This window comes from Melopsittacus undulatus, chromosome 5 (genome assembly GCF_012275295.1).
Source record: "Melopsittacus undulatus isolate bMelUnd1 chromosome 5, bMelUnd1.mat.Z, whole genome shotgun sequence".
NCBI lineage: Eukaryota > Metazoa > Chordata > Aves > Psittaciformes > Psittaculidae > Melopsittacus > Melopsittacus undulatus.
The window spans coordinates 61084184-61111155 of record NC_047531.1 but is presented as its reverse complement, the minus strand read 5'-3'; the positions used below and the strand labels follow the sequence as shown (position 1 = coordinate 61111155).

General features: G+C 42.6%; 1 protein-coding gene across 3 annotated transcripts in view; it reads left to right on the top strand.

Annotated features, from left to right (window-relative positions):
* Positions 1–26972, top strand: part of CRADD (CASP2 and RIPK1 domain containing adaptor with death domain) — an 86783-nt gene that overhangs the window by 44468 nt on the left and 15343 nt on the right. The window contains exon 3 of one of the 3 annotated variants that reach the window (XR_004549613.1): positions 19866–19963. The exons of the other annotated variants lie outside the window; for them this stretch is intronic. The gene's annotated coding sequence lies outside the window, so the exon portion shown is untranslated. The remainder of the gene's footprint in view (positions 1–19865; positions 19964–26972) is intronic. 3 annotated transcript variants of the gene reach the window in all.

Sequence of the window (26972 nt, the reverse complement as noted above, 5' to 3'; positions counted from 1 at the left end):
TGCCTATAAGGTTGTTCCGAAAATGAGTCCCATTGTCTGACTCAATTCTCTCTGGGGTGTCATGTCGCCACAAAATCTGTTTCTCAAGGCCCAGGATAGTGTTCCGGGCAGTGGCGTGGGGCACAGCATATGTTTCCAGCCATCCTGTGGTTGTTTCCACCATGGTAAGCACATAGCGCTTGCCTTGGCGAGTTGGTGGGAGTGTGATATAGTCAATTTGCCAGGCCTCCCCATATTTATACTTCAGCCCTCGACTGTGACAGATAGTGCAGCTATCCCAGCAACAAGTACAGTTGCCACTCAAACTACAGTGATAATCACTGCATCTGAACTAGAGGACCAATTCGTACCAATATCGGTTGCTCCTGTACACAAGAGAAAAACCAGAAAGGAGGCAAGAAGGAAGAGGCAGGATGAAGAAACTACGCATCCACTACCTGGTCTAGTATCTGATCAGGGGTCATCATCACACGACGAAGAAGAAGAGGTGACTTCTCGATCTCGGACCTCAACTGAGCTGCGGAATATGCGAAAAGATTTCACCCGTCAACCAGGGGAGCACATCATCACCTGGTTGCTCCGATGTTGGGATAATGGGGCCGATGGTCACGAACTAGCAGGTACAGAAGCCAAGCAGCTGGGATCACTTGCTAGAGAAGGGGGAATTGACAAAGCAATTGCAAGAGAGAAAAAGACCCTCAGTCTTTGGAGGCGGCTTTTGGCAGCTGTGAAAGACAGGTTTCCATACAAGGATGATGTTATGAGTCATTTGGCCAAGTGGACTACTGTAGACAAAGGCATCCAGTCCCTGAGGGAATCAGCTATCATAGAGATGATCTACCACACCAAGCCGAATAATGGGAATGTACCCATAGACCCAGATGAAGTCGAATGCACACGACCCATGTGGCGAAAGCTTACACGAAACGCACCGTCGTCATATGCCCATTCATTGGCAACAGTAACCTGGAATGACATAGCACCACTAACAGTGGATGAAATAGTTCATAAACTCCGAGAATTCGAAGACATTCTTACCCCTTCCATCATCTCAGCTGTGGAAAAACTGTCTCATGATCTCAAACAGTTGAGGGACGATCTGTCTGATTTATCTAGCTCCTCACGTGTGCCAACACGCATTTCAGCTAGTAACAAAAGGTGTCCTATTGCTCGAGAGAGAAAATATATAAGATACACACCACGGGCCACCCTATGGTTTTACTTGCGGGATCACGGAGAAGACATGACAAAGTGGGATGGAAAACCTACTTCAGCCTTGGAGGAATGTGTGGGTGAATTGAAGAGAGGAGCAAGGGCCATGACTGATCGCCCCATGAGAGCTGCAGCTTCAGTCTCTGGTGAACAGGTTCCCAGATGGAGCGGAAGAGCTGATTTTACTCCAGCTCCTGTGATAAAGAAGAATGATCCCTTTCAATACGACTTAGGTGTCCAAGATTGTGACGACGATGACTATTAGAGGGGCCCTGCCTCCAGCCAGGTGGAGGTAGGGGACAATCGTATTTACTGGACTGTGTGGATCAAATGGCCGGGCACATCAGCCCCACGTTGGGCGCCACAAAACTGTCGTGGTTTAAACTAAATCTGCACAGTTCCCCCTTTGTTTCCCCTCCCCCCCCCCCCTCACCTTCCCACTCCCGGAGGGATGGGAAGGAGAGCCGGAGGGATACAACTCCCACGGATCGAGGTAAAATCAGTCCAGCAATCAAGGTATAACAGAAATAACTACCGGTACCAATAACAAATCAATGTTAGAGGAGACAAACAGTGGAAGAGAATACGATACCACCCGCCGCCAGGAGGCCAGCCCCGGAAGAGAGAGAGAGCTTCCCCCCTCCCCTCCTAGCCAGCTTCCATTTGCCTCCCCGAGCCCAGCCCGGCGTGTTAACTCCTCCCCTCCTGGCCAGCTTCCAGTCCCCTCCCCGAGCAGGACGTGCTGTGGTATGGAATACCTCCCCGACTAGCCCAGACCAGGCGCCCTATCTCTCCCTCCTCCCTGGCAGAGCATGAGCTACTGCTGAACCCATGACACCTGCAATTTTCTCCCTGCCAAGGAACAGAAGAATTGGCCTTTTAGTGCAGATTTAGTTATAATTTTGCTATCAGTTGTGGTTTTGGCTTTTCCCATCAGGTTCTAATATTTAAGGTTAATATTTAAGGTTAATTATTTTAAAAGAGTTTTCTCAGTAATCATCATTCTGTTGGTCAGAAGTCTCTAACCAGCTGAAATATGTAAAAACAACAAGAAGAAAACTCAGAAGATCCCTCCATGAAATGTCCCTATGCTTGTGCTGCTGGGAACAGGCATCAAAATTGGGTGTGGTAAATGCTTGTGCGGTCTTGGAGAGTAATTTTTTATTCAAATGACTTGTTGGTAGATAACTGAAAATAAGAAAGGAGTCTTGCTACAGTGATGAAATGTGTTTTAAATGTAATGTAACCTGCATAACATCTTTCAAGGGAGGGTTGTGCTGCGTCCTTGATGCTGTACCACTCCTGAGCACCTCATACAGGACTCTGCTGGCTGACATCGCCACAGCTTCACGGGGCTTGGACATCCATTAAGAAAATGTGGCAGTGTTCCATCCTTGGAACTCACCACAACTTTTTCTTCCATTCAGCAGTGTTGACCACAGGGGTGGATAAGATAAAACATCCAAACTCTCATAACCCAGAGATGCCCAGTGATTTTTCATGCTGCCAGTCCTCTGAATGGCCACTACCCCTACCCCCAAGACTGTGTCAGCAAGTTCATCTGTCAGTCCCTTCAGCTAGTGGGCCTGTTGGGAAGAGGGACCTCTATCCAGCAGAAGAGAGGCTGATTCAAGACTGTATAGTGTAGCTTACATCGCACCCCAGTACAGCATTGAGAAATGATCTTCCTATTCCTGTGCCTTTGCCTTGTTTGTGGGTATGTATGTATGCATGTATGAAGCCAGATTTATCAGGATGATTTAGCAGAATGATAAATCTGGCTTCAGAGCTGTGGTGGATTCTACTGGACAGTGACACGCTGGATCCTGTTTACTCATCAGCAGAGTCTCCCCCCTCTTGGTGATATGGTGTACCCCCAGCCACACCCAGGTACCCAGCATAGAGCATAGAGAAGAATTGCTAATTCCCTAGAGGGGAAGAAAATGATGTAATGGATATATGTATGTTTCAGTGCCTTCTGTAGAGAGCTCTATTTCTCCCCAGTCATGATTCTCTTCATGATTTCCCTCTTAGAAACCTCAAGCTGTTCATGCTTTCACTCCCAGGTTTCCAAAACCTCAGTTCCTTCTATTAGACGTTCTCTGGCCCTTGAGTGTGACCAAGGCATCTGTCCTCATCTATTTCCCTTTCTGACTGCTCCTAATAGCCTTCACTGTCCAGCATGTACAAATGCTGTCACAGTCTGGTGGATCTGTTTGCTCTTTTTTTCCTATTGCTTTCTGGAATTAACTGCTCATGAATGCTTTGTAAGTGCTTAGGGCTCTTCCCAGGCTTCAGGAAGAAACCAACACCTGGATTATCTCAGTGCTTGAAGCAATCTGCAGAAGAAGAATCTGTTTCTTCTCCCCTGAATGAGGAGTATCTTCTCAAAAGAAGCTTCCCAGACTGTCTTTGTGCATAAAAAAAACGAGCTCTCCTTTTTTTCTGCTTAGCTGGAAGGCAGGCTTGGATGATTGAGGGAAGATGTGGTCATAATCCTTTCCAGTTCTTTTGAAGGAAGATCTTTGTCTTTACTTTTTCTTTCTCCTGCTGTTACTGTGCCTACCACTCAGTATCTCATCTGGGCTTGGCTTTGCTCTGCAACTTTTCCCTCTGACTCTTCCTACTCTCACATACCAGCTGCCTACCCTCCCATCCAAGCAGCTTTTCACACCATATGATGTTTTGCTGTTCTCCTTTCCTAGTGATGCAGCACAGTGGCTTGCCAAGCCAGGACACACCTCTGTCTGACGGGGAATGTGGAATATAGTGGGGGAAGCCAGGGCATGTTGTGCTGTGGTGTGCTTCAGGGAGCAGAGAAAAGGGAGTACCTGGGAAGAAGTGGCTGGTATTGGTCTGAGAAGGTCTTCAGTTGATTGGGGGAGATGAAGAAGGAGGGCAGACAACCCAGCAAGCAGAGGAGCAGGAGAACCTGTAACTAGTGGCAGTGCAGCTTCAGTCTTTCATCATGGAGGCTGCCCAGCCTACCCACCTCTGGCTGTAGTCAGTTATGCCTACGCACGGCCACCCCTGGCCACTCACTGCTAGCTGACCTCTCTGAGGCTTTCCTTGAGCCGCAAGAGAGAGCAGCCTTGCCTTAGAGCAGCCTCTTCCTCACTGGACACAGTCTGCAGTTCCCCATCTCTCCCTTCCTTATCTCTCCTGGGATCATAAGTTCTCCACCTGACTGAGGAAGGCAGGAGAAGATGTAATGAATGTATCCCAGGAGAGCAGAGAGGGAAAGATGTTGAAGAACTGCTGCTGTAGCTCACTTTTTCTCATTAGTAGGAGTTACAAGTGAGCTGCTTGTGACTTGGTGACTTGTGTACCTGGGACCTCCGCCAGAACATCCATTTGCTGTGAGCTTTGCTTGGTGGAGTGATGCAAATGGCAGAGGGCTTGCAGAAACCAGGGACTGTCAGCTGTAGTTGCTTCTTTGCTTTTTATTTTTATTATACTGTTAGGCTTTTAAAGTAATTTAAAATACTTTTTATCTGTAATAAACCAGAGCTTTCTAAAGCCAGCATTAGTAAAGAAATCCTCAAACTTAGGTGTAGTCCTTGAGGTTAGAGAGACTAGAACAGATGGCTTAAGTGTTCAGAGCATCACCCCATTACTGTTAATTCTTTTCTCCCTGAGGTTTGTTTGCTTGTTTTAATAGATTCTGTGTATAAAGGCCAAAATACTGAGTATCCCTTTTTCCTCTCAGAGCTGCAGTTTGCTTTTATCAGAGTATAAGGAGGCCCCTTTGCGTTCTTTGATGCCTGTGGAAGGTGGGGAAGGCTGATCAGTCTGTCCTTTAGAGAATTTACTGGCATTTGATAATGAACCTGAGTTATGCTTTTGAATTTGTGTTTTAAACAGTAAAAATAATCTTGGGGCTTATTTTTTATGCGAAGGAGAGAAAACAAGCGAGGGAGAAACAGATTCCTCTCATATTTCTTCTATTCAAGATAATAATAAGAGAGCTTTTCACCCACAAGTGCTGAGGGAGCTGGCAGACATCATTACTAGGCTGCTCTCATTCATCTTTGAAAGGTCATAGCAGTCAAGGGAGGTGGCTGAGGACTGGAAGAAAGCAAAGACCCCAATCTTCAGAAAGGTCAAGAAGGAGGATACAGGAAACTACAGGCCAGTAAGCCTCACCTCCAGCCCTAGAAGGTCATGGAACAGAGGCCATCCTGGAAGCCATTTCTATAAGCACATGAAACACAGGGAGGTGATCAGGAATAGTCAGCATGGATTCATGAAAGGGAAATCATGGTTAATTACCTTCTATGATGTTACAGCTGGATGGATGGATTAGGAGAGAGCAGTGGATGTTGTCTGCCTGGACTTCAAGATTTTTGACACTGTCTCCCATGGTATCCTCATAGACAAGCTCAGAAAGTGAGGGCTGGATGAGTGGACAGTGAGGTAGGTTGAGAACTGGCTGAATGGCAGGTCTCGGGGTTATGGTCAGTGACACAGTCTCTAGTTGGAGACCTGTAATTAGTGGTGTCCCCCAGGGGGTGTGTACTGGGTCCAGTATTGTTTAACTTACTCATCCTATCTTGTGGCTAGGAGTTTGAAGTGGAAATAATTTCTTAACAGCTCTATGAACATAGACCAAACTGATTGTGAACTGGAATCTGTGGCATAGAAACTACAACTAAATTAGGCATAACTTTATCCTCAATACTAGGGTCAATGATTGAAAAACCAGCAAGAGATGTGTCTGTGTTTGAGTTAGTCTGGCTTGTTTGGCTGATTTTATTGCCCTAAACTTTGTTCGTATGCTGAGCGGGATTCAAGGTGCTTGTTTGATACTCTGACTCGTATTCAGTGGAGTTCTTAATCACAACCCTAACTTCAAGCATACAGATAGTTCCACTATCTGACAAAGCCAGCTCCTAGAGTCCGTTTACTGACTTCTCTAAATATAGCCTATTGTATTTTGCGCTAGCGTAAGAAGTGATATTTGACTGTTCATCCTGTGTTATCTTCCTCTTCCGGATTTTTCACCCCCTCAAACGCATTAGGTTCTTTCAGACTGGAAGGTTTTAATTCCTCTTAACAGAGTGGATGAGGCACATAAAAAGTAATATTTATCAAAAAGACTAAGAACAAAATTGTACAGAGCATGGAAGTTTCAACACACATTAGTTTGTAGCAAGGGGCAAGTGACTTCTCAAAATTGCAAAATTATACCCCTGATGAAAAGAACTTCTACTTTCACATGCACAGTTGGAGTATTACAGAATGGTTAAAGCTGTCAGGGAACCTTGGACATCATCTCGTCCAACCCTCCTCCTGAGAGCAGGGTCAGCTACGGCAGGTTGCTCAGGATTGTGACCCATTGGATTTTGAGGCACTCCAAGGTCAGAGACTACAAACTCTCTGGGCAGGGTGGACCATTGATTGATCACTCTCTCAGAAAAATTATTTTCTGTGTTTTAGTTGAATTTCCTGTGTTTAAATTGATGCCCATTGCCTATCATCTTGTTGCTGGGCACCACTGAGAAGAGCCTCGCTCTATTTTTTTTACTTTCCCTCGTGTGGTATTCACATTCACATGCATATGAGCTCCCTGAGCTTCTCTTTTCCAGGCTGAACACCCCAGCTCTCTCAGCATCTCCTCAGAGGTCAGATGCTCCAAGCCTGTTAATTGTCTTCCTGGCCCTTTGGTGCACTTGCTCCTGCATGTCTGTGTGTGTGTCTTTCTGAGGAGCTCCGCACTGGACCCAGCCCTGCAGCTGTCTCACCAGGGCTGAGTAGAGGATCACCTCCCTCAACTTGCTGGCAGGGTTCTGTGTAATGCTGTCTCAGAGGCTACTGGCCTGTTTTGCTGCAGGGGTGTATTGCTGGCTCATGGCCAGCTTGTTCTGCAAGACACCAAGGGCCTTCTTTGGGTAGCTGCTTCCTAGCCTGTACTGGTGCCCGGGGTTATTCCTGCCCAGGCGCAGGTCTTAGCATTTCCCTTCATTTTGCTGCATGTGGTTCCTGATGGCCCATTTCTCTGTTGTGTCCAGGTAGCTCAGGATGGCAGCAAGACCCTGTTGTCAGACTCTGTTTCCAGTCCTGGCCTCAGTATCTTCTGCTGGGTTACACCTCTAGTGACTTGCCTTTAGCTTAAAGACTTTGTGCCACTAACTGCAATCCTTAAAGCCCAAAGAGCTTGTTCCAGTCAACCTCACTGTCCACTTAACTAGGCTGAACCTAGTAGACTAGCTTGTCTACTAGGATGTTACAGGTGACAGTGTCAAAGGTATTACTGAAATCAAGGTAAGTCAGTTACTTATCTTGACTTTATTACTGAAGTCAAGATAACATCTGCTGTTTTCCCTTTTTCACCAAGCAGTCATCTCATTGTATAAGGCTATCAGGTTGCCATGAAAGGATTGAGGATAAAAGCAACAGCTAATACCCTTTTGGATTACTTTCTCAGGTACTGAATTTGCTAGCTAGCTGTTGAAATCTCAATACATTGTGAAACTGAGATGAAGTTTTAAGACTGAAGCTGGCTACTTTTGAGGTGGACAAATGTATTTGAATTTAATTTAACAAATAATCAGTAAAACTTTTCAAGTTATTATTATTATTGTGATTGCAAAAAAGACATAAAATAAATGCAGAAATTATTCTTGAACTTTAGATGGAGCAAGTTAGTAATAATAATTTATGAGCTCTTCAGGCTTTAGAGGGAAGAAGGCCACATAACACTGCAATATTACAGCTTTTCAAATGCGTCTGAATATTTTTGATCCTGTAAGCTGGACCAGAGTGAAGCCTGGAGTTAGTAATTTTGTTTACTGTTTTGCTGTTCCAGTTTGGGTCTTTGGTATGTTTTTTTTTCCTCTTGTTTAACTTTTTAACTTCTGTTCTAGTTAATAATTTATAAGTGTTCAATACTATACTAGATTTACAGGGAGTAACTTTGGCTTGCTGCCTGCATACGTAGTGCTTTTTCTGTTTCTTTTTTTTTTCCCTAAGTTTTAATGTGTTGCAACTCTGTGGCCACTCTTGAGTCATGCTGTGTAACTAGGCCAAGCAGGGATGTCTTGCCTATTTCTGTCTTTCTAAGGATATTTCTAACATTTGGCTCTAATTAAGAGAATGAAGAAATGAGGGAAAACAAGATATGTTTTTACATGACCTCCAATTACTTAAGGACAGAGTTAAACTTAACAGTTTGAGGTCTTTTGTTAAAATGAAATTGGAGCGTTGGTCATTTGTAACATGCAAGTACTTTCATGGGGAGAAAATACTTGATGCTAAAATAGGGGGTTACTAAAAGGTCACTTTAACAGGAACAGAAGGCATAATAGGAATCAGTGGCTGGAAGCTGAGGAAAGAAAATTTCAAATTAGAGACAGGGTTCATATTTTTAATGAGAGGTGCTAACCTTTAGAGAAAAACTCTGGTTGACAAACATTTTTTTTAGTAAAGACTAAAAGATTTTCTGGAAAATTAGCTGTAGCCATACATAAATTTGTCCTGTATTCAAACACAGTTGAACCTGGTGTCCTGAACATAAGAAAGACTATGGAGCTGCTGGATCAAATCCAGAGGAGAGCCATGAGGATGATCAGAGGGCTAGAGCACCTCCTCTATGGAGATAGGCTGAGAAAGTTGGGGCTGTTCAGCCTGGAGAAGAGAAGGCTGCGTGGAGATGTCATAGCAGCCTTCCAGTATCTGAAGGGGCCTACAGGGATGCTGGGGAGGGACTATTCATTAGGGACTGTAGTGACAGGACAAAGGGTAATGGGTTCAAACTTAAAAAAGGGAAGTTTGGATTAGATATAAGGAAGTTCTTTACTGTGTGGGTAGTAAGGCACTGGAACAGCCTACACAGAAAGTGATAAATGCTCCATCCCTGGCAGTGTTCAAGGCCAGGTTGGACAGAGCCTTGGGTGACATGGTTTAGTGTGAGGTGTCCCTGCCCGTGGCAGGGTTGGAACTAGATGATCTTAAGGCCCTTTCCAACCCTAACTATTCTATGATTATATGATTCTAGTACAAGAGCAAAAATCTGAACTAAAAAGGCCTGTGATAATTCGAAATGTTAGATGGGACCAGGAGGTCCAGCATCTAACCCTAGATCACACATGGCCCCTCATCCAGCCTGCTGCTCTCTGTTACTGTAGTACCCATCATGAAATGGGGTGAAAAGTAGCATGTCTCTGGAAAGATTGTGGCTAATAGCTACTTCTGCTAAGACATACAAATGCCCAGCCTGTAAACCACTTTGTGTCTTCTCCTGGAGTTTCACCATAGAGAGTATTCTGGTGGTGGTAACCTGCTGTCAGATCACACTCTCAGTATGTGGGAACCTAGCTGTATCACTGCAAAATCACTCCAGCAGTGGCCATTGAAATTCACACTTGTGTAATGTGTGCTTGGTGTCTGGGATTAGATACACAGAAAATGCTGAAGAGAGTAGATAATTTAGAAAGACAAGGTGATCTACTCACAGTCAAAATTTGAAGACTGGAAAGTCTGGAATAAACTTGTACCAAATGCTCCAGGAAAGTTCTCATCACTGGTGTAGTGTAACCATATAGGAATGGAGATGAAGAACCCCAAAACTCCCCTTAAGAGGTAGAAAACAGTCCTCCCATTAAAACCTAGGAAGGAAAGCTAAAAGATAAAGATCCTGTCAATGCAATTTTAAGGATGAGATTGGCAGGGGAAGGGGGGAGTTTCAAGGCATTGTTTAGCCTGCCCTGCCATATTATAGCTCATGTATTCTGCATGGTAATTCTGTGAACCTCGTAATTTCTGTTGAACTCAGTCAGACTTTTCTGGAAAAAAAGTGCAAGGCAAGGATGGGCAAGGAGCAGTAGTACTGTAGCTCAACATGTCTGTTTGTAAAATGGAGAAAACATTTGGCTGATTCACAAAGGCATTGTGTAGATAGGGTGCCCTCTAATCCTCGGATGGAAGGTACGACAAATACAACGTTTTTTTTCTGGTGATCTTGGGTGTACGTAAAGCCTTGAAGATGAGTTAGCTATGAATTAGTAATGTGTAGAGCAATTAAGAAACCCATAGAGCTTAGTGGAATTATCTTCTTATAAATAAGAAAATGCACTCAGACTCCTGTAAGTAGGTCACAGTTCTCTCGCCACTTATGATTCTCCCACTGAAATCACAGTGGCAGTGATATTCAGTGTTTGATGTTGTGCTGAGTTGTATCTGTAGACCCATGAATCAGACTGTTGTGAACCAAGTCTGAGACTTCCAAATGTGTGTCAGTGCATTGGGGTTCAGTGCCCACTGAACTCCACTAGTCTTCCCTAGAAGTATTAATTTCCAAGCAGATTACCTGCTGTTATCTCCAACTATGAAAATGTTGTTTATATGTTTGCCTAAAAATAAAAACAACATTTCCACTTTGTTTCAGAAATAAGTCCATTATAATTCCTGGGAATTTGTGTTCAGAACACAGGAACAGCTCTGAGCCTTCTGTGTAGGGCTGAGAAGATGATAGGAAGCAACATGTTGTAGGGAAATTGGTATTTGTTGTGAGCTTTATTTTTTTACTGTGAAACACTGCTTTAAGTGGTGTGGTTTTGTTGTTATTTTTATTGTGTGCATTTTATTACAGGATTAGGGACTAACCAGGGACCATTATTCAAATGCAAAATATCATCTTTGGTTTGCAGATGGTTCCTGCGTAAGTCATACTTGACATGAATTGTCATAGCACAGAATAAATCATTTAATACTTAAAGGAAAGTTGTTAGTTTGTGTAAGCAGAAACATTCTTTGTTACTGAAATCAAAGAGGTACTCTTAAAATGTGTAACTCCAGCAGGATTTTGAGATCACTCTCATACTTAGATTTTGTCATCTTATTCTGTTGAGATAGAGGTAGAGTCACCATTTTGGAGGAAGCCTTTTATAGATCATACAAATAAAACCATCAAATTTTATTTCTATTATATAAATGGTGCTTTTATGACATTTATCTTGCTTTTGAATTTTAAACATAATCATTATGAACTTGCAAATACCTAATTGAAATTTTTTATTTCATAATGTCATATGTAAACACTTTAATCATCCCATATCACATTATCTTCCCACCTTCTCATTCCAAGCTGACCAGTTGACACATCACACATTTCATTGCCTCTTACCTAATTAGTAGGAAACAATTCTTTCTTCTGAGTTATGGAAAAACAAATTATTTGTCTTTTAGATTGGGCAACAAAGATGTTCATCAGCTGGGTCTCTCAGAAATCCCAGCCCTGATTTACACCACTGCAATTACTTAGCAAACCAATCAACCACCATAGTCCACAGTGCATTATAAAGTGGTATTTGTCAGCAAGATGGTATGCACTGAACTCAGCACCTCCATCCTCTGAATATTGTTGAATTTTGTAGACAGCATAGCAAAAGAGAATTTTGGGGAAAAAGTTGGAAGAAGATTATCTGAAGCAAGTGTCAGATTTTCTCTCCCAGTTAGCCAGCTCTTAGAGGAAAGGATAATGTCTGTTAGAAGATGCTGACATAACACAGAATCATAGAATCATAGAGTTGTTTGGGTTGGAAGGGACCTTAAAGCTGATGTAGTTCCTGTCCCTGTGCCATGGGCAGGGACATCTTCCACTAGACCAGGTTGCTCAAAGCCCCATCCAGTCTAGCTTTAAACACTGACAGGGGTGGGGCATGTTAACTTGTTAATAGAGATACCCATTTCTAGAAGTTCTGCAAGTATTCTTAATAGTTACTTCAGATATTCAGATGATCTGGGTTGATTTGTTTCTTGAGTCACAGTGCCTAATACCACATGTTAACCCTGTAGGGGTATTTAGCACTAACCTGGAGTACTAAGAGAGCTGAGATACATGGTAGGATCTTTCTGCTAGAGCTTAAGGGAAGACCGAGGCAGTTGGTGGAAAGTTTGATATTTTGACTGTTTGTTTGTTTGGGTTATTTTGTGGGAGGCCCTATTTTTGACCATTTCTCTTTGTTAGACAGACCAGCTGTGGACTAGCTTGGAAAAAGAGCCTATCTAGCATGGTGTTGCTTTTCTGAAAGAGCCTGATAGGATATACTGATAGAGATGTATAGGTAGGTCCTCAGTGTGTTCAAAGGCTGCATTTGGATCACTGTATTTTGTAGTCACTGGAGACTGTTCATCATCTGAATTTGTCTAATCTGTTTTGAACCCAATTTTACTTCAGCCTCTAGAACATCCTTGTCTGTGAATTTGGCAACTTGTAGGGTGAGGAAAGAACCTACTTCTTTCTTTACTTACAAGCAACCTGTTAAGGTATGTGTGGTAAGCACCTGTGCTCAAAGATGGCTTGCATCTGTCTTTCTGTTCCTTTGTTTTCAGCAAGTGTTGCTGACATAGTGATAGGTACTAAATATAAAAAAATATTACCAAATGGAAAGTATGAGGACAAATAATCTTTTCAAGAAGATTATATATCCTCTGCACAGATGGTGGCTTTTTAGTGATCTCAGACACAGTTTCAAATAAGAAAAGAATGTACTTTTTTATGATCCTTTGAAACTTACTGTAGCCCATAAAGCAGTTTGGGATATTGCTGTGATGTTGTTGTGTGGTGTTATGAGGTTGGCATGGTCTCTTTTAGAGGTTAACGGGTCGTATCCAACCTGGAAGCCTGTGATGTGTGGAGTAGCACAGGGCCTGTGCTGTGACATCGCCTGTTTAACATCAGTGACCTAGGGGTGGAGGCAAAGGTTCACCAGGTTTACAGAAGACCTCGAACTGGGGGAAGCAGTCAGTATGCTAAAGCACAAGGTTGTCAGACAGCCTGAAGAAATGGGCCAACAGGGACCTTAAATTCAGTAGGGACAAATGTGAAGTCCTGCACCTGGGAAAGAAGCAATACAGGCTGGGGATTGGCTGTGGGGAGCAGCTGTGCTGAAAATAAACGTCGGGATGTGATAGACAGCAAGCAATCATGAGCCACCACTGTGCCCTGGCAGCAGAGAAGGTCAACAGCATTCTGGGCACAAAAAAGGAGCAGAGCCAGTAGATCAAGGGAAGTGATTGTATCTCCCTCAGGATTCGTCAAGATACATGTAGATATTGCAGCTTGGTTTTGCCCCCTGAGCACAAGGGGCAAAACCAACTGAATGAGTTCAATGAAGGCTGACCAAGGTGGGCTGGGGGCAGGAGCACCTGCCATGTGAGGGGAGGCTGGGGGACCAGGGCTGGTTCAGCCTGCAGAAAAGATGCTTCAGAGGGACCTGATAGCTGTCCCTCACTGCTTATATGGGAGTGATCCATGAGAGGGAGCCAGGCTGTTCACAGTGACACACAGTGGCAGGTTAAGAGTCAACAGGCATAAGTTAAAACAAGAGGGGTTCAGACCGGATGTTGGAAGAAACTTTTTCTCCACCAGGATGGTCAAGCATTGGTTGCCCAGAGAGGCTGTGCAGTCTCCATGCTTGGAGGTTTTCAAGACTCATGTGAATAAAGTCCTGATTGATCTAACAGCTGATCCTGCTATGAGTAGTAGGTTGGACTGGAGTCCCTTCCAGTCTAGATTATTCTATGATTGCAAGATCCTTCAGATACACCAAGATTTCATCCAAGGTGCATTTGTGTATGCCAGTCTGTGGCAGGCTTCATGTGTGTTAAGGGCAGTTAGCATCAGCAGCATGTAGGTTGCATAAAGATAGGTTCAGTGCATAATGTGTGCCCCTTTAGAAGGCAGAAGCCAAATTGTTTTTTCGTTAAGTATATGTCAGTGTCCCATCCTACAGTAAGTATGTGTCAACTTGGGAAAGGTTTTTTTAATAGTTTTGTTTGTCAGGGTCACTCATGTTCTGCATGTCTGCTTGTCTTTCCAATGAGAAAATGAAAGATTAAAGCAAATGTGGTCCTATTACAGCTCCCCTTTTTCTTTCTGTAATACTAAGATGGACCTTGAAATGTATCCAACCAATTATTTTTAACAGACTTCAAATTTGTCCTTTGTAGATTTGTTTGGTGATTAAAGTTTATCCTCCTTTCTCCTTTGTCTGCTTATTTTTGGATGTTGCAAATAAATAAAGTACTAATCAGCTTCTCCACAGTACACTTTGGTGTATAATTCCTCAAGATGGTTTCAAATGTAATACAGTTAAATTCCTACTGTCTCACAACATAGTAACTGGAAATTCTGCCTGAGAGGACATAAAAGGAACTGCAAATAGCATAGAACATGTTAACTTCTTCGGTTTTGTGCTGTGTCCTAAAAAAATGCAGTAATGTCATCTCTGATGTAACGAATGATGACAAATTTTATAGAAGCTATGATAAACACAAAGATTACAAAGTATTCTTGTTAGCGCTCCATGGCCTGAAATAAAATTCAGTTGTTACAATCTAAATACACTTTGTTGTGCTGAAAGATACCTTCATGCTCATGAATGTGCTGCTGTTTGCTAGACATTGTCTGTTTCTTAAAGCCCTGGCTTCTGTGCGCCTGTTCCTTATTTTAACAGCAAATACACAGGAAAGGTTTTGTGCTGGTTTGTGTCCTCCCGGTTGACAACTGAGTTAAACTCCCACAGCAGGTTTTCCTTCCTAGTTCACCAGCCCCCCAGTAGAGGGTTTGATCATTGATGTTTCCAGAATACTTTGGGGAAGCCTAGTTGAATAGGTAGTTTCAGATATGGTATTCAGAAAACATCACATCCCATGAATGCTTTGGAACTCTGAACCATAAATATGGTACTGTAGTCTCACTTTTATCAAAAATCCACAGTGCAGACCCTAATGGACATTATCTATGTGATGCTTGACAATAAAATCCATCCATTGCCCATCCATTGTTTCTCTGGAAATACAGGAGCTCTCAAACTCTCCAAATTATGCTCTTAGTGTGGAATATCGCTGTTAACTTGTAATTTTCGGGAAGAAAATATAAATCTGTAAACTTGCAGAGTAGGAGGGCTGATAGAGAGCTGATAGACACAAGTGGGGCTTCCTGTGATGGATCTCATTTCTGCCAAAAGTGTTAACAGTAGTATCTTAATTCCAGGAGCATGAGTTCAGGGACACTGATCCTTGTCTGTTGCTTGTGATCTCCTTTTCTTTCTTAATTAGTTCCCCCAATTTCCAACAAGATTTCTAAAGGCAGAAGAGAGAAAGCCATGACCACTTTCAGAGATTCAAACTGGCTGAGGTAGAGTTGGCAATAACCTCTCTCTATTGAGACTTAAGCAGCTGGTGATTGCTTCACAGCATAAATACCTGTCAAAGAGCATAAGCAGTTCCACATTCTTTCCAGCAAACATATTGGGTCTACATATGATCATTATTACTGATGCAATTTATCCAGGATTTCACAAAGTTATAACTAGATAGATAATCTAAGCCCAAGGCTGTGGCAGCACGGCGCCAGTATGGGCATGATGATGCCATGGGCAAAGCTCCCATTGGAGAGACTGCACCTGACCTTTTCTGTCCAAGGACATGAAGGGGATTGGTCATTCAGTATTCAAGCTGTGCTCTGGGGCTGCAGATCCTCTAGCGGAACAGTTTTTCTTTCCATTCAGTCCATTCCTCTGCTGTACAGCCTTTCTCTGCCTCTGATTGTGGTGCTGTGATTGCTCATGGCCTTGCTACAGACTTATCCATCAACAAGAAACTTCCCTTGCCCACACGATCTTGAAACACTAGTTCCTTTTTTTGTTTATTTTTTCAGAATGATGATTTTTTTTTGCGTAGTTATGAATTAACTCTTTTCTGAGTTTTTACATTCTGTCTTCATTTACACTGTCTTATTCTCTTGAATGCACATCTTGTCCTGCATAGTTCTTACCACCAGTGTTAATGGCAGAACGAAAGAGGGCAACTAATTTTTCAGCTCCTGTGCAGTCAGTAAGGCTGAGAGTTAAGAAAAGACTTCACCAAAATACTGCCCCAAGACTATACTTTGTAAATGGAATTAATTTTATCTGGAAGTCACTGGGACATAAAGGGTGTAGAATTTTAATGTCATTTTGATAAGCCGCTTTTGAGAATAAATTTCACTTTAAAAGCTCAGAATGTCAGTAGATAAATATGTCTGTTAAAAGCCAGCAAGTATAGACATATCCGCAGAAGGGAATAGAAAGAAACAAACTAGTGCTGATTATTCAGAGAAAGTAATGGAATATATAAACCTCTGCTCTGTACTGAAAGAGACCTCATGAGAATATTTGGGTTACTAAAAGTTATTAAAAATTAAGAAAATGCTAAAAACAAAATTTTCTTCACTATTTAACTCCTCATGACTGTGTATTGCAACACTCTTGAATTATGAAGTAACATGTATGCATTTTCAGCAACAGCACCACATCATTGCAGTGAAATCAACATTGAAATATTTGAGGGGACTTCACTTAGGTTTTATTCAAGATTTCAAATGAAGACAGGCAGTTCTTATGTGATACTCAGTTTCCCTGCAGGAAATGTAGTCACCTTTGTTGCGTAGGCACAGTACTGTACAATGCCTTTTCAGTGGGTTGTTTTTTCCTGGATTTATTCTTCAGCTAGTCTTCACACTGAGCTGAGGAGGGATAGTGTGTAATTTAATATAATGAAGGTTATTGCAGAGGTAATTGTTGCATGGGTAATATTAAAGTAGTACTTGGCAGCTGATGAGCACTTCACTTCCCATTTCAAAGTGGAAAAAAAAACCTCAACAGCAACAAAAAAAAATAAGGAAGAGAAACAGCATCATTTAGATCTCTTTATAAGAAAGCATTAGAGCATTCTCCAGAATGAGGATATTTATCATCTATCCTCATATGTGATTTGCCAGCATAACCAATAAAGAAAAATAACACAAAGCCACCAAATGCTGTGATTGCAGATCCTCCATTATGGGCATTGTAAGCACTTTTTGAAGTTTGGGAATAAATGAGTAGGTATTTTTAGATATTGTTGCATGATGGGGACATTTGTGGTACATAAGTGTCACCATCATGCACCATAATTAAAATTTGCCTTTGTCTCATTAGTGTTCATAATCCTACTTATGTGCTGGCTGGCCTGTGCATCCCTTTGTTGGAATATGGTCTTATCTAGGATTAATAATCAGCGTTTGACTGTGCCCTGCCCTCCAGTTTGGACTCAGGTGTGTTGTGTTTGTATGTGCATTGCTTGACTTGTAAGGCAGCTGGCTGGCTGTGATGAAGAATCGGAGGGAAGATGTGGACTGGGGAGAGCAGTTTCTGGTTTCCTGGCAAAGTCTTCAGGTTTTTCAGCAAAACTGCAAGGCCAGTTTGATGGACACGCAAAGTGTAGCAGGTGATCTCAACAGACATAGCCCTTCAGCAGCAGAGCAGAAGATGGCAGAACTGCTGGGATGTTCATATATGCTTTAAAAGCTATAATAAGTGGATCATACTGATGCCTGCTTGCAGAGCCAGATCACAAACTCCTTATCTTGTAAATCTCACATGGCTGACTGAAAGCTCACAATATTTTCTGTGAGAAAAAATGCCTCAATTGAAACCATGGCCAAATCTCACATTATTTAGGTTTTAGAACTTCAGGGGCAGTTTAGGTTATCAGAATAGATAATATTGCAGTATTTCACTTCATTACAGCTGTATAGTTTTCTGTGTAAGAACTGCCAGCTTTCAGCTGCCAGGCTATAATTCAGATGAGGTTGAATTTCAGTAACAGACAAAATTATTCTTAAACACAGCTTGTTTGTAGGCCTGTTTGGGACATATCATGTATTTGTGTGAATGTTTTCTGTGAAGGTAGATTATTCAGGTCAGGTACACAGTATGTTCCCAGTGTCTTAAATTTAGGAAGTTTCCTACACTTCAGCGTTGTCTCAGTGTATCAGGTTTGGAAATGCAACTGATAGACAACTGGCTATTCTTTTAAGAAGACTCAGAATGCTTGAACAAATTACCAAGTTGTGAGGGCTTCTGAGGGCTTCCAAAGGGAAATTGCCCAGACTGGAGCTTGTCTGAGGAGAGTTTGTCATCAAGGGGAATTCTCAGCCATCTAAGGAATCTTTCACCAGCAGCAGACATCCCTTACATAGAAAACACTACAGAGCACTTATGGAAATATTTGAACTGGAAATGACTGGCTAATTGATTGACTGGGCTTTTTCTACCACAGCCTTTATTTTTCCTTTCCCCCCACCCCCTTTTTTTTTCTTTTTTCCTTTCTAAATCAGGCTGTTTAAAAACCAAAGACATTCCTGGCCAGAACTGCTTCCTCAATTGACTAAATTTTCCTATTTCCTCCCTGGCTTCCGCTTGCCATGCTGGGACAGGAAGTTCTCCTGTGTCCTGTTCAAGACTCATCTCCTTTTGCAGCTCAGACTGAGAGTTTCACTGGTCTTTTGCAGACCCTCAAGCAACCACTGGTTTTGAACCAGGCAGGAGGCTAGAATGCTTCATGCTATTGTTGCCTGAGGGCAGCCAGAAGAACAGCTTCATCAGGAGGGACGAAGAGGTTAGAGCAGTCTACTGGGAACTGAGGGGTGTGAATTCAAACCTCCTTAGAGCTGAACTATGGATGACTGGGCATGTTGAGTGAAGTGGGTCAGCGATAGCACTAGTCCTCAGATCTCATTGTGAGACAGTGATACTGCTTACTTTTGAAATGAAGGATTTATCCAGCTCTGGAAGAGGATTCTAGGTGGAGAACCATAAATGGAGACATACATCCTGTGTTAGGCTCTCATGTTATTGAGAGGAGTATGGGTCAGCATTTCTCATTTCTCTGTTTCTTGCTCAGTCTGCCAGCTATTGTGGATCATGCTCTCAGAAGTCTCACTCACCCCATCCACAGCATAGAGGGAGCCTCAGCCCTCAGGAAGACATCTCAAGGTCCCATGGAAATCCCTTCTTTGAAATCCTGCAAGTTTGCATTTCCCACTTTTCAATTACTCAGACCTCTGTGGTGCCGTTAACTGTTTAGAGCAGTTTTCTCTTTTTAAGCACTTAGCACAATAGCTTTTGTCAGCATCTTTTCCCTGAAGTGCCATTTATGTTTGCCTGTTTCTCTGAATAAATACAGAGCTTGCTTGCTTCTGAAACCTGAAGTGCTCTGCTTGCAGTATTGGAGCAGGTTTCCCCCTCTGGGCACATTCCAAACTACAGAACTTGTCTTTTCTCGGTTTTTCTTCTTTGTTACTCTATGAGGCTACAGCTTTTCCCACAAGATGACATGACGAGTAGATAGGTATCACTTCCTCTGCCTTCTCAGGGGGTTTACTTTCAGCTTCATGAGCCTCAGGAGAGATTAGCTGTTCAAGCTTTTGTCAGCATCCTCTGAGAATGTGTCAGACTTTTCTCCCAAAGCTTGTATTTCGTGCTTCAGTGCTGCAGGCTGCTGGTCATTTCATCCCTGAGTAAGATCACTTCTTTCTCAATGATGCTTGACAAGAAGTTTGGAATTGCCTTTTCTTAGACTAAGATGTTCAACTTGTTTGGGACTCAAGTGCACTGTCTTTCAGGCAATTTAATGCTTAATCTTCGGGTTCCCTGTTTAGTGGCGCATATCTCTCTTTCAAAGAGAGCTGTGGAAGAGAGAAAAGTTGCCTTACAGACATTTTGCTATCTTGCCAGTTTGAGAGGCATTGAGATGAATTGTGGGGTTGTCTGTGAGAATCTACTAGGGATGATGTGACTGCTTCCCAGTGCTGTAATGCTCATCACCATCCTTCTCTCTTCCCTCAGCATCTTCAACCTTGAGGCCCAGGGAAATGTTATAAAGGACAAATGAGCCTACATGAGCATCAGGATGCAAAGTCTGAGTGCTACCAAATATTAAAAAGGTAATTTTCCTTCAATTGAAAGGGATATCTAAAGGAAAGCTGAGTATTGCAATGTGTGAAACAGGCTGGCAAGACTAAACTTACAGCTGTGAAGTATTACCAAGACAGTTGCCCCAGGCAGTTTTTATGATCATGGTGGCAGTTGGCATTGCTTTTCTGAGTTCTCCATCTGCAAGGAGGTGGCTTGGAAGGGGTGCATCAGGGGGCTGAGGACAGTCTGTAGTATTTTCAACTGTCAGTTCCAAATATTATAATGTAAGCATGCTTACAAGCAGTAGTACCAGCTTGAATTGCTTAGTATGGAAGAATTTTAGAAGCTGGGCCTATATTTTCCTGTTGGGCTTACCATGCATAAATTGCATATTTACTGACATTCAGTGATGGTACCAGAGCCCAAATTTGGTTTTCATCACAGAATTTTCATTTCATGGTCATGAAAGGTGGAACTGGACTAGCCGCTTTCACTTTCCTTTTTAAGGGCTATTTTTAAAGTGTTTGAATTTCTGGATCCCCTCCATTTGACCTGTGGTGTAATGTTTGGACTAGAGATGCTTCTGGGGAAACATTAAATACAAACAAACTCCCTTCCACCCTGTTTTTCATGAAATCTTTCTTGGATGGTCACTAATGTTCTGGGTTTTTTTTTCCATTACATTCTCTGTTAAACACAGACATGCACTAGAGAGCTCATGATTAGTAACTTCCCAAAACTAGAGCCATTTTAAATGCTTTATTTTGTTTGTTGTATTTTGGAAGGCGATTAAAAACACTGTGGTACTTACTTTTTTGTGTTTTATTTTTCTTCACTTTGGGGTTTTTTGGATTTCAGCAGGATTTTTTTAATTTGTTTTTCCCAAGGATGGGCTGGGAGAAGTGAGAGATTGGAAACCCTGGAAAGCCTTATTGCTAAAGTCAAAATGTTTTCCCCAGGTATCTCTGGAAATGAGGAGAGATGAGTTGTTAAAGAGTTGGTCTGTTACACTTTGATAGATGAAAACTTTCAGTAGTGACAATGCCTTCAGTCATACCTAAGAACATATGAGTTCCTTCTTTAACAGCATGCTGATGTGTTATGTCTTCCTGAAGCTGCGCAGATCATGCAGATGCAACACAGGCACACTCTGGGAATGTTTTGAGGAGAGGTATTTCATTTTTACAGGGAGTGTGGCAGAAGCAGAATGAAATATTCAAGGCTCACTTTTAGGAGTTTAATAAGTGGATCCTCTTTGGCTGATTCTCCACTAGATATGTCCCAGTAGAGGAAGAACTGAAGGTCAGAAACAGAAGGGAAGAGGGGACCAGATGATCAGGGAAGAATTGATGTGGGGTTTGCTGTGGCTGTGGTCTGTCTGAACCTTTGCTGAAGCCTGGCTTCACAAGAAGTTGCAGTTATTTCTCTATTTTGCTTTATCCATGCTTTATTATTTTATTTCAAGAGTCGTAAAATCATCAACTTGCAATGCAATGAAATCTCTGCTTGCTTTGCTTATGTCTAACATACATCTCTATCTTCCTCACACATGGAATAACATGACAAGGGGTCTCCTCATGTCTCCACAGACTGCCTTTGTTTCAGGGGTTTTAAATCAAATAATTTACTTTGTGTCCAATTGTTGAATAAAATACATATTTCATATGCTGCTTTGGTAGCCCAAGTTTCTTAAGAGATTTACATTCTTCCTGCTGGAGTGTTTTTTCAAATATATCTGGTTTGAGTTGACGAATCTGAGAACTATAATCTCTATTTTTATTATGAGCCTCTTGGCACTGCTATGTAATAAATTTGCTTCGTTACCCCATCCAAGAGAAATACTGCTAAGTTGAGGGTCATGAATGTTTCATATCAATATCCTGTCTTTAATAAATCCTGGTCACTTCTGCAAAAAATCTGTCTGCTTTCTGTTCTGGGATATGCAGGAAGAAAAATATGGAAAAGTGAAATATTTCAGCCTGGGACTTCCTTCCTTTTTACTGCTTCCGTCTCCTTTGTCTTCTTGGTAGATATCTCCATGATATGCTAATTTGCCCGGGCTGCAGCTGAGCGCAGGAGCCAGGATGGATTTGGTCCATCCATACTTCTTGTGGCTTACTTTCCAAAATGTTCTGACCTCTAGAATTTTAAAGCTTCTGTTCTCTTGAATCCTAATTTCTTTGTTTATTAGAGCTTCCTCCCCAGCCCATGATTTTCTCTCTGTGGCAGGGGCAAGCAAAGAAGTGGCAGCATGAGACCTATAGGCTTGTGAAGTAATGGAATAAACCAAGAAGACTTAAGTGATGGGAACCGTATGCTATGCTTGGCATATAGTATGTGGCTGTTGCTCATGGGCATAGCTGGTTTTAGTAGTAAGAAGGCTTTCTCAGTATAGCATTGCTTACTCCTTTGTACTCTGGCAGTGTCCCTGTCTTGCCAACAGGCCAGCATCTAGGCTGGCAGCTTGTTCTGATTTTCTTTGGTTACTTTGTTAATTGGGGATGGACAGATAACCTTAGGGGTAGGCTGGTGGCTTTGTGAGGGAGTGACCTCAAGTGAAAGAAAGTAGATGAAATGAGAATAAATTAAGTCTATATGTTTTTATTCTGGTTGAAGTTTCACAAGATGATCTGTAGGCACTCTTTCAGTACACAAGCCTGAGACAGGGAAGATTAAGCCACATTCTTTGGTGTAACAGCACCTGTTATCTATGACAAACAAAAATTCAAGCTATGTTCTCATAACAAATGAAAGCTATGGCATAGTAGCTTCCCAGATGTGCTGTGATACCAAGATTTCAGTTTGCTTTGGAAGATGCTACCAGGATGTAATTTCATAGGTGGGTTTACTGGGCTGTTGTAACTTGTCAAAACACACTTCAATTAGTTCAATTACTGGAATTCCCTGGAGGAAGGCAGCTTTCAGAGGAATGAAAACCACAGCGTACCAGCACAAATAGTTTTTCCCTCTGTTGCATAATAAGGTGACTTGCATGGTTATCCCATCGTTGGTCCTTTCCATGCTGAAAGAAGTATTTCCTATAAAGAAATAAGAACAAAGAAAAAGTCCAGACCATGTTCAGTGGCTTGAACTTATTTTGAAGTAAGGTTCTGAAATGGTTTAGTGGTGGACTTGGCAGTCCTGGGGTAAAAGTTGGACTAGATGATCTTAAATGTCTTCTCCAACCTAGTTGATTCTATGATTTTATGATAAATGAGAGAAGAAAACAAAGTATGGGAAGCCTTGGGGGAGTTTCCTAGTCATCTCACCCCCTCCATGATGATGGGAGAAGAAAGATTTGCTGTGTATGTGGAAGACAGGAGGCATGATTTTGCAATTATGGCGTATGACGGAGACTCCAGAAATCCTGAGCTTTTAGCTCTGCCCCAGATTTGTTTGCCATTCCCCGCTCTCCTTGCCACAGGCAATATTAAAATCAGTCTGGGCAGATGCTGGAGTCTTGTGAGGAAGGACCCACGTTGTCTTTTCTGCCTAATGTTGTTGCAGAATATCAGGATCCATCAGCTCTGCAACACACCTAGATCCTCCCAGAACAAGAACAGGGTGGGTCTAGGTTCAGGCCATTGAGTGGGTTGGGGTGCAGGACACTTCATGTACAGTGTAAATAAAGAGGTAATGTATTAGCATTGCTCCAGACGGAAAATGTCTACAGTGTGCATAAACTTATCCTTTGTTTTGAGAAATGGGACCAGCACCAGATATTAAAACCTCTGGCCTGAAGCTCCAGACTTTATCACTTGTTGTTTGGTCTGCTTTTCAGCTCACAGAGCAATTCTTTCCCACTCTAAGTTCAGCTTATCACACCAAAAATGCATAGTGCTATTGCAGTATCTGTGGCAGATAATGCTTTCAATGGGATGTTCCATGTGGAAAGCAGCAATTCCACGCAGTGCAGCTCAAGGCTCACTGGAGCTAGGGAGAACAGCTGGCTTGGCCCGTGCATGCTCTGTGATACTGAATTTGGGCTGACACTATAAAATCTGACCCATCAGGACTTTATCACTGGTGTAGAGTTGCTGTGTTTCAGCTGCTGTCACTGGATCAGCAATTGCTGGTGGTCTGCTGAGGAGCTGTTTGTGTATGTGTGTGGTTGGGTGCTTTTTCCACTCCTGTTTCCAGGTACAAGGGTGCTGAGATTTACAGAGGAAAGAGGATGGCAGCTGGTTGTCCCCAGAACTTGTCATGTTTCCAAGAGCTGTTATTTGTGTTGGTTTGCATGGAACTTATTTGTGCCAATGATGGTCACTGGACTCCATTTACTTCATGTTTTGTAGGTAGCTGTTGAGTTCTAGGAGGCCAACACTCTGCTGCTGGGACAGGGTAGCACTGAATTACATCTTGCTATGCCAGTAATCCCAGTCGCACCGTCAGAAGGGGGGATATCCATAGGAAGCCATGCTGCCTCGTGACCACAGCACACCCTTGGAGGCTCTGCTGGAGCAGCCCTTAAAACCCTCAACAACCCTCCACCACCAGTTAAATCAGGAGGATTGTTGCGGGTAGTTAATTAAATATTGTGTAAAGGTAGTTATGTAGCCTGGCTAGGTATGTTCTCCTGTGATGCATAAAAAAGAGGGAATTGGAGAGATGTCTATTTTTGCATTGGTAAAAGAGTAGCAGTCTTTATTTCTGAAAACAGCCAGGGGCTGGTTTGGCAGAAAAAATCTTAACCCAGCAGCAGTCATGCTTTGCCATCTGCTCAGACAAAGCACACCTTAAACCAAGTTGACTGCTGAGCAGAAACAGAGGCAGCATGCAGTGTGTACATGCACGCCGTTCTCATCAGTGATTGCAGGGTCCCAAACCTTCTCAGACCCCTGCCCATCAACACCACTGGAAAATCAATAGCCTCCATGCTTTTTTCTTCGCCTTTACTGGCTGCTCTGATATCTGTTACACTCTACATGCATAGGAAGTCTGCCCTGGCTTTTGGCTGCTCTTGTCCTCTCCTCCCTCACCAGTGCTTTCCTCCCTCCTTCCCAAACGTGGAGGCAGTGGGAATTAACACTAGGGGCATGCAAAGCCAACTGGCAGAAGAAAAGCATCACAAGCTGTGCATCTGCACTGGGCTATGGGGTTTGACTTACACAGCCGAAACCCTAAAAGAGGTTTGCAAAATACAATTTAAGAGAAAAAATCAAGCTGATCTCTTGTCAGACTTAAGGCTGGGATCTATCCTAAAGGAAACAGAGGTATGAGCTCTCAGCTACCTTCCACAGCAAATGCCAGTATTAACTGGACACTTATTTAGGAAATTTTAAATAAAAAAATGGCTTCTGAACCTCACTGAAAAAAAAAAAGAAAAAAAAATCTCTCTTGGTGGAAAATTTTGTGTTTTTTTTTTTTTCCAACAGAAGCTGAGGAAATCATTATTCTCCCTGTCACTCTCCTTCCTGCTTCAAAAAGTGGGTGGGGAAGGAGAGAAAAAGCTGGACAATGAAGAAAAAAAGAAAAGAAACTGATTTCATTATTTAAAAGTAGGAGGGGTTTTTGTTACGGAAAAACTTGCAGCATACCTTTGACACAGCTGAATACACCCATCCGGTGGGAGGTCTGCATGCCTGCCCAGCGTGGGATAGGAGGCAGACCAACTACCATTCTGTGGTGGAGGGACATGGAGGTAGCACCCTGCTCCAGCTCCAGAGTCCTCCAGCAGCTGCAGCACAAGGCAGAGGGGAGAAGAGAGATGGAGGAGATGGCAGATTATGGGAATAGACTGTCAGTGCTAAGAGTGGGAGACCAGAAGGAATCTACACTGTCTGGGAAAATCTCACTTTGTGTAAATGCAGACATCAGAATTTGACTCAAAGGTGGTTTTTTTTCTAGATTAAATTCCACGTGAGGCAACTGGCAGGGTAGAGGTGAGGTGTAGATGTTGGAGGATGCTTTGATAAGCAGTGACCACGGATCAGCTACAGTCCTGGTGTGGCTTTTCATGAATTTTTGAGAAATTGTCATGGCAGAACCTGCATGAACAGATAGGAGATATTTTCAGATACTTTAATGAGTTACTTGTTGTCACTGGATGACTGAAAACAGGGCAAAATTTCACTGTCTCCATCTTAAGTGCATGGAAGCTCCTCTGTGTGGAGCCTTCCCAGCTCTGCAGCTCAGAAGCTTCAAGAAGATCCACTCTGCACAGGCCTGCAAGGCTGAAGCCTCAGCCTTGTCCCGGGCACATGTGTGCATATTTGCCTCTGTAATGTTTCAGCCTTTCTAGCTCAAATAGCCACTGACCCCTTTGGTTGTCTGCTCCCTTTGGTTATCAGTACCTCAGTGGATTTCCAAACTCCAGTAAGCTCAATTCCATACTGAGATTATTTGGGGCAATTTATTATTTTACATTTCTGGGACTTGGTAAATTAGGTTCTCTGATTAAAGCTGCAGAGGCATAGCCATCAGCATCTTGAAATGGGCACCTTTGAAAGCAACAGTTGTGAGTAGGAAATCCAGCATGGATGAGCTTACTGGGCTGTCAGCTCTTCTGGTGCTTTTCCTTTTGTATCTGTGTAGGCTCAGCTCTTTGGAGTTATTTGAACATACTCACAGCAATCTCTGTGTACATAAACTAATACATGGAAAGCCTTTTTCACAACCCATGCCTGAGATTGCAAACTTTCCGGGGCAGTGTCTCCTCCCTACATGTTTGTATTTAACAGGCCAGTCTCACGGGGAGTTTCCAGACAGTACAGTGTGGAAGCCATAAGATACAGTAGTTCAGATTTAAGAAAGGCTAGGAGGCTGTTGGTTCAGAGTTCCTGGAAAGCCTGGGATGGTGTACAAATGAAGTAATATCTAAAACATCTTCAAATATGTTTCTAAAGCAAATTGTTGCACAATTAAATGAAGGCTTCAGAGGAATAAAAAGTAGAGGCAGATTTGTTTTTCTGTTGAACAGGACAAGTGTGTCATATTTAATGATTCCCATAGAAAAATATGGACTTCAAAATTAAAGTCACAGCTGTGTTGTCAGTCTGACAAAGTATATCAGATTGTTATGTACAGAAGTGTAGACCA